This window comes from Ranitomeya imitator, chromosome 4, assembly GCF_032444005.1.
Source record: "Ranitomeya imitator isolate aRanImi1 chromosome 4, aRanImi1.pri, whole genome shotgun sequence".
NCBI lineage: Eukaryota > Metazoa > Chordata > Amphibia > Anura > Dendrobatidae > Ranitomeya > Ranitomeya imitator.
Window position 1 is genome coordinate 41,351,607 of NC_091285.1, and position 9,024 is coordinate 41,360,630.

The 9,024-nt window shown below is 42.8% G+C and overlaps 1 protein-coding gene across 2 annotated transcripts in view; it reads right to left on the reverse strand.

Annotated features, from left to right (window-relative positions):
• Positions 1–8,389, reverse strand: part of HMGXB3 (HMG-box containing 3) — a 78,120-nt gene extending 69,731 nt beyond the window's left edge. For both annotated transcript variants that reach the window (XM_069763589.1, XM_069763590.1), the window contains exon 1: positions 8,070–8,389. The gene's annotated coding sequence lies outside the window, so the exon portion shown is untranslated. The remainder of the gene's footprint in view (positions 1–8,069) is intronic.
• Positions 8,390–9,024: the final 635 nt, after the last annotated feature.

Sequence of the window (9,024 nt, forward strand, 5' to 3'; positions counted from 1 at the left end):
GTTCCAGAGTCATAACCTCATAAAGGGACAGTGGTCAGAATTGTAAAAATTGGCCTGGTCATTGAGGTGCAAACCACCCTTGGGGGTAAAGGGGTTAAAGCCCATGGCACTGTGGCTAACCTCCCTAGATGTGAACGGAAAAGAAAAATTGACAAGAGATTTCAACGGAAGATTGTGCGGATGTTGGATAAAGAACCTCGACTAACATCCAATAAGTTCAAGCTGCCCTGCAGTCCGAGGGTACAACAGTGTCAACCCGTACTATCTATTGGCGTCTGAATGAAAAGGGACTGTATGGTAGGAGACCCAGGAAGACCCCACTTCTTACCCCGGGACATAAAAAAGCCAGGCTGGAGTTTGCCAAGACTTACCTGAAAAAGTCTTAAACGTTTTGGAAGAATGTTCTCTGGTCAGATGAGACAAAAGTAGAGCTTTTTGGGCAAAGGCATCAACATAGAGTTTACAGGAGGAAAAAAAAGAGGCATTCAAAGAAAAGAACACGGTCCCTACAGTCAAACATGGTGGAGGTTCCCTGATGTTTTGGGGTTGCTTTGTGGCCTCTGGCACTGGACTGCTTGACCGTGTGCATGGGCTTATGAAGTCTGAAGACTACCAACAAATTTTGCAGCATAATGTAGGGCCCAGTGTGAGAAAGCTGGGTCTCCCTCAGAGGTCATGGGTCTTCCAGCAGGACAATGACCCAAAGCACACTTCAAAAAGCACTAGAAAATAGTTTGAGAGAAAGCACTGGAGACTTCTAAAGTGGCCAGCAATGAGTCCAGACCTGAATCCCTGAGAACACCTGTGGAGAGATCTAAAAATGGCAGCTGGAGAAGGCACCCTTCAAATATCAGGGACCTGGAGTAGTTTGCTAAAGAAGAATGGTCTAAAATTCCAGCAGAGCATTGTAAGAAACTCATTGATGGTTACCGGAAGCGGTTGGTCGCAATTATTTTGACTAAAGGTTGTGCAACCAAGTATTAGGCTGAGGGTGCCAATACTTTTGTCTGGCCCATTTTTGCAGTTTTGTGTGAAATGATCAATGTTTTGCTTTTTGCTTCATTCTCTTTTGTGTTTTTTCATTTAAGACAAATTAAATGAAGATAATAATACCAAATAATTTGTGTTTGCAATCATTTTCAGGAAGAAAATGAGTATAATCTGACAGAATTGCAGGGGTGTCAATACTTTTGGCCATGACTGTAGAGCTTCAGCCCTGCTATGTATAGTAGAAATCACGATCTCCTATGAAGGCCGGCCACAATCCAGTGTTCACAGGAGATTCGTAATGACAGCTACGGGGCTGTTCTGTAGTCCCCCGGCTGTCATGACAACCCATCGGCGCCCTGTAATTACGTGACAGGGGAGCCGATGGGAGGAGTTAATTATGGGCATCTGGTTGGAGGAAGTTAAGTCCTGCTGTTGGTGCTTGACAGTGGGATTTAACTGGTTAACAGCTGTGGGTGGATGATGGCTCCACCTACGGCTGTTAAAGGCACATGAGGACTGATTACTAGTGATGAGCGAGTGTACTCATTGCCCGGGTTTTCCCGAGCACGCACGGGTGACCTCCGAGTATTTATGACTGCTCGGAGATTATGTTTTCATAGTGGCAGCAGCAACCAGGCAACCCCCACATGTGCTCAGCCTGGCTAGTAGCTGTAAATCATTCAGCTGCTGCAATGAAAACTAAATCTCCGAGCAGTCATAAATACTCAGAGGACACCCGAGCGTGCTCAGGAAAACCTGAGCAATGAGTACACTCACTCATCACTACTGATTATATCATGGAAAAGATGCAGGCTCAGCATAGGAGCCCGCATCAAAGTCAGGGTATTTATAAAGGAACATACACATCGATGTTTTACAGTCATTGTTTGGTACTCTTCAAAATCTCAGTGTAGGAAAGATATAATTGTGGACTGAGGCGCGTTTCACAGGAACTAATCCAAACTAACATCACCATAGGAATGGAGTTCCTGGTAGAGAAGGGCAAATCAATTTGCAGGACCCTGGACCAGCAGGCAGGAATTGACGGGAACCCTGCGAATCACCTCCTACCTGCTAGGGTTTCAGGCTTCTCTTTTGAATAGACTGGCATATCAAAGAGGAGCAGGTACAAGGCAGTTCATATGGCTCACGTCCAGCAAGCACAGACCTGTAGCTGGACCTGGATACAACAAATTTACTTACTCATGTCTAGTTGCTAGGTATTATATTATTCTGTATGGAGCAATATATGGGATCTATTATTCTGTATGGAGCAATATATGGGATCTATTATTCTGTATGGAGCAATATATGGGATCTATTATTCTGTATGGAGCAATATATGGGATCTATTATTCTGTATGGAGCAATATATGGGATCTATTATTCTGTATGGAGCAATATATAGGATCTATTATTCTGTATGGAGCAATATATGGGATCTATTATTCTGTATGGAGCAATATATGGAGCACATTACTCTGTATGGAGCAATATATGGGATCCATTATTCTGTATGGAGCAATATATGGGATCTATTATTCTGTATGGAGCAATATATGGGATCTATTATTCTGTATGGAGCAATATATGGAGCACATTATTCTGTATGGAGCAATATATGGAATCTATTATTCTGTATGGAGCAATATATGGAGCACATTATTCTGTATGGAGCAATATATGGAGCACATTATTCTTTATGGAGCAATATATGGGGCACATTATTCTGTATGGAGCAATATATGGGATCCATTATTCTGTATGGAGCAATATATGGGGTCCATTTATTCTGTATGGAGCAATATATGGGGTCCATTATTCTGTATGGAGCAATATATGGAGCACATTATTCTGTATGGAGCAATATATGGAGCACATTATTCTGTATGGAGCAATATATGGAGCACATTATTCTGTATGGAGCAATATATGGGATCCATTATTCTTTATGGAGCAATATATGGGATCCATTATTCTGTATGGAGCAATATATGGGATCCATTATTCTGTATGGAGCAATATATGGGATCCATTATTCTGTATGGAGCAATATATGGGATCCATTATTCTATGGAGCAATATATGGGATCCATTATTCTGTATGGAGCAATATATGGAGCACATTATTCTGTATGGAACAATATATGGGGCTCATTATTCTGTATGGAGCAATATATGGAGCATATTATTCTGTATGGAGCAATATATGGAGCACATTTATTCTGTTTGGCGCAATATATGGGGTCTATTATTCTGTATGGAGCAATATATGGGATCCATTATTCTGTATGGAGCAATATATGGGGCACATTATTCTGTATGGAGCAATATATGGAGCACATTATTCTGTTTGGCGCAATATATGGGGTCTATTATTCTGTATGGAGCAATATATGGGATCCATTATTCTGTATGGAGCAATATATGGGATCCATTATTCTGTATGGAGCAATATATGGGATCTATTATTCTGTATGGAGCAATATATGGGATCTATTATTCTGTATGGAGCAATATATGGGATCTATTATTCTGTATGGAGCAATATATAGGATCTATTATTCTGTATGGAGCAATATATGGGATCTATTATTCTGTATGGAGCAATATATGGAGCACATTACTCTGTATGGAGCAATATATGGGATCCATTATTCTGTATGGAGCAATATATGGGATCTATTATTCTGTATGGAGCAATATATGGGATCTATTATTCTGTATGGAGCAATATATGGAGCACATTATTCTGTATGGAGCAATATATGGAATCTATTATTCTGTATGGAGCAATACATGGAGCACATTATTCTGTATGGAGCAATATATGGAGCACATTATTCTTTATGGAGCAATATATGGGGCACATTATTCTGTATGGAGCAATATATGGGATCCATTATTCTGTATGGAGCAATATATGGGGTCCATTTATTCTGTATGGAGCAATATATGGAGCACATTATTCTGTATGGAGCAATATATGGAGCACATTATTCTGTATGGAGCAATATATGGAGCACATTATTCTGTATGGAGCAATATATGGAGCACATTATTCTGTATGGAGCAATATATGGGATCCATTATTCTTTATGGAGCAATATATGGGATCCATTATTCTGTATGGAGCAATATATGGGATCCATTATTCTGTATGGAGCAATATATGGGATCTATTATTCTGTATGGAGCAATATATGGAGCACATTATTCTGTATGGAGCAATATATGGAGCACATTATTCTTTATGGAGCAATATATGGGGCACATTATTCTGTATGGAGCAATATATGGGATCCATTATTCTGTATGGAGCAATATATGGGGTCCATTTATTCTGTATGGAGCAATATATGGGGTCCATTATTCTGTATGGAGCAATATATGGAGCACATTATTCTGTATGGAGCAATATATGGAGCACATTATTCTGTATGGAGCAATATATGGAGCACATTATTCTGTATGGAGCAATATATGGAGCACATTATTCTGTATGGAGCAATATATGGGATCCATTATTCTTTATGGAGCAATATATGGGATCCATTATTCTGTATGGAGCAATATATGGGATCCATTATTCTGTATGGAGCAATATATGGGATCCATTATTCTATGGAGCAATATATGGGATCCATTATTCTGTATGGAGCAATATATGGAGCACATTATTCTGTATGGAACAATATATGGGGCTCATTATTCTGTATGGAGCAATATATGGAGCATATTATTCTGTATGGAGCAATATATGGAGCACATTTATTCTGTTTGGCGCAATATATGGGGTCTATTATTCTGTATGGAGCAATATATGGGATCCATTATTCTGTATGGAGCAATATATGGGGCACATTATTCTGTATGGAGCAATATATGGAGCACATTATTCTGTTTGGCGCAATATATGGGGTCTATTATTCTGTATGGAGCAATATATGGGATCCATTATTCTGTATGGAGCAATATATGGGATCCATTATTCTGTATGGAGCAATATATGGGATCTATTATTCTGTATGGAGCAATATATGGGATCTATTATTCTGTATGGAGCAATATATGGGATCTATTATTCTGTATGGAGCAATATATAGGATCTATTATTCTGTATGGAGCAATATATGGGATCTATTATTCTGTATGGAGCAATATATGGAGCACATTACTCTGTATGGAGCAATATATGGGATCCATTATTCTGTATGGAGCAATATATGGGATCTATTATTCTGTATGGAGCAATATATGGAGCACATTATTCTGTATGGAGCAATATATGGAATCTATTATTCTGTATGGAGCAATATATGGAGCACATTATTCTGTATGGAGCAATATATGGAGCACATTATTCTTTATGGAGCAATATATGGGGCACATTATTCTGTATGGAGCAATATATGGGATCCATTATTCTGTATGGAGCAATATATGGGGTCCATTTATTCTGTATGGAGCAATATATGGGGTCCATTATTCTGTATGGAGCAATATATGGTGTAATTATTCTGTATGGAGCAATATATGGAGCACATTATTCTGTATGGAGCAATATATGGAGCACATTATTCTGTATGGAGCAATATATGGAGCACATTATTCTGTATGGAGCAATATATGGGATCCATTATTCTTTATGGAGCAATATATGGGATCCATTATTCTGTATGGAGCAATATATGGGATCCATTATTCTGTATGGAGCAATATATGGGATCCATTATTCTATGGAGCAATATATGGGATCCATTATTCTGTATGGAGCAATATATGGAGCACATTATTCTGTATGGAGCAATATATGGAGCACATTATTCTGTATGGAACAATATATGGGGCTCATTATTCTGTATGGAGCAATATATGGAGCATATTATTCTGTATGGAGCAATATATGGAGCACATTTATTCTGTTTGGCGCAATATATGGGGTCTATTATTCTGTATGGAGCAATATATGGGATCCATTATTCTGTATGGAGCAATATATGGGGCACATTATTCTGTATGGAGCAATATATGGAGCACATTATTCTGTTTGGCGCAATATATGGGGTCTATTATTCTGTATGGAGCAATATATAGGATCTATTATTCTGTATGGAGCAATATATGGGATCTATTATTCTGTATGGAACAATATATGGGATCTATTATTCTGTATGGAGCAATATATGGGATCTATTATTCTGTATGGAGCAATATATGGGATCCATTATTCTGTATGGAGCAATATATGGGGCACATTATTCTGTATGGAGCAATATATGGAGCACATTACTCTGTATGGAGCAATATATGGGATCCATTATTCTGTATGGAGCAATATATGGGGCACATTATTCTGTATGGAGCAATATATGGGGCACATTATTCTGTATGGAGCAATATATGGGATCCATTATTCTGTATGGAGCAATATATGGGGCACATTATTCTGTATGGAGCAATATATGGGGCACATTATTCTGTATGGAGCAATATATGGGGTCCATTATTCTGTATGGAGCAATATATGGGGCTCATTATTCTGTTTGGCGCAATATATGGTGCTCATTTCGCTGTATGTAGGACTATTTGGTGCCCATAATACTGTATAGAGCATTACATGGTGCCTATAATACTGTATGGGGGACTACATTGTCTGGTCTAAAATTAGAAGTCTGCAGTCACTCTGCCTGCAGACTTTTGAAACCCCCAGCGCCCGCACACTGCGAGGATTCACCAGTTTCTGAGCTATTGTAGAATTTACAATAGAGATCACTCATGTAATGTAAGAAGTGAAATCTGGCTGTGTACTATCCCTATATTTCTCTGCTGTATCTGTGCATCATGGCATGTGTTAAAGGGGCCCACAGACTCTTTTGTCCGGGGCTCACAAAAACCTGGAGTCCGCCCTGCTGCACGGCACCTGCACAACATGGCGCTTTGGAACACAGCAGTTTAGGGGATCTTTAATGACAACAAACGGGTGGTGCAGAATGAACTTGGCGGAAGAAAGCAGTAATGACCACGTTTGTATAAGGCATCCAGGTAAGGCGGGATAAGACGGGCGCACCTCACTGACCACACCTCCCCGTCCGCAGTGCCCTCACTGGTCACACTTCCCCCACGTGCACTTATAACCTTATAGACACAGAAGTAGATCTTCTCCAGTTACGCCCTTCCCGGCCTTTAAAAAGTTGAGTAACCGCTGCAAATATCAGGAAACGGACTTCACTGGTCTACACTTTCCTGGCTCCAGCTGCTCCGCCGGTCTGCAGTGACGTGACATTATGTGACTGCTGCAGCGGTCACATGATTTAGTGGCATTAGTAATCGGTCTCATTATACCAGTAGTACGGCACAAGTCGGCCTGATTAGCTGCAGCGGTCATGTGGTGGAATGCTGTTAAGTGGTCACAATCAATATATCAGCAGTATGGCACGACTAGCTGCAGCGGTGACGTGATATATTACTACCATTCAGCGATCACTCTCATTACACCAGTAGTACGACACAAGTCGGCCTGATTAGCTGCAGCGGTCACATGATCTAGTGGCATGGATAAGCGATCCGCCTCATATTAGTATGTCAGGAATCTGCCCGATTGGCTGCAGCGGTTACTAGTGCACAACGATGGCCGGAAAGAAAAAAAACAACATTCAGCGCTGATGTAGGATTTAATTCGCCAGTGTCGGATTTGTGCAGAAATCCATAATGGAATCTGCCGGTAACAAAGATGTCGCTGCAGATCCGGCCACACAATGGAGAACCGTGCACACTGCGACAGTGCGGGGTCTGTCACGGGTGGGAGCCGCCGCCACAGGCTGCAGTGCAGGAGGAGCTCCCCTCTCAGCCCGGCGCCCACTGCTGCGCTCCATCATGCGTCCCATGTTCTCTCCCCTCCCCCTCCGCCTATTCATGTGTCTTCATACTGACTCGGGCTCTCCCGACGGCCAATGAGCGCTCGCCTTATTAACTCCCTACCGGACTTCACCCCTAGACGCCCCCAGAGCCGCCATTAGAGCCCCCTGTAGCCCCCGGACGCTCCGGAGAGCCCCAATGTCCTCTTCGCAGTTACATACCTGTGTGCTTAGAGCAAGCGCCGAGGTTTAAGAGCTTAACTGCTCCTCCATGCCCTCTCCAAGATGGCGGCCGGGTTGCTAGGGCGGAGCAACCAATGGGAGCGTGGAATGATAGAGGAAGCGCCAATCAACTGCAGCCTTTTAGCCACGTGTGTCCTGAGATAGTGGATGGCGAAACGAGATTAGCGGCGTTCATTGATCGCTCGGCCAGAGCTGGAGCGCGTGCTGGTAGTCGGCCGCCGCTGCCGGGGTAGAGGCTAAATCCAAGTCGGCTAAGGGACCTCTGCTGACGTCGTGCCCATGTGACCGGAAGGGGCGGAGCTTCTTCCTCCATAGAGCAGACAGAGCAGACATGAGGATCTCATGGCGGGATTTCGTGCAGGATTTGGATTTTGAGTGTTTTGTGCAGGATTTGCCTCTTCCTCCATAGAGCAAAGCAGACAGGAGGAAGCTGTGGATGTCATGGCGGGATTTCGAGGATTTTGTGCAAGATTTGGAGTGTTTTGGGTCGTTCTCCATAGTCACAGATCAGGTAAGTGCCTGGGGAGAAAGGGGTGATGTTGCATGGGGCTGCATGTGCATGCTGGACGGGGGTCTGCCTGGAGAGAAGGGGTTGATGCTTGCATGGGGCTGCATGTGCATGCTGGAGGGGGTCTGCCTGGGGAGAAGGGGTTGATGCTTGCATGGGGCTGCATGTGCATGCTGGAGGGGGTCTGCCTGGGGAGAAGGGGGTGATGTTTGCATGGGGCTGCATGTGCATGCTGGAGGGGGTCTGCCTGGGGAGAAGGGGGTGATGTTTGCATGGGGCTGCATGTGCATGCTGGAGGGGGTCTGCCTGGGGAGAAAGGGGTGATGCTTGCATGGGGCTGTATGTGCATGCTTGAGGGGGCTTGCGTGGGGCTGCATGTGCATGCTGGACGGGGGTCTGCCTGGAGAGAAGGGGGTGATGCTTGCA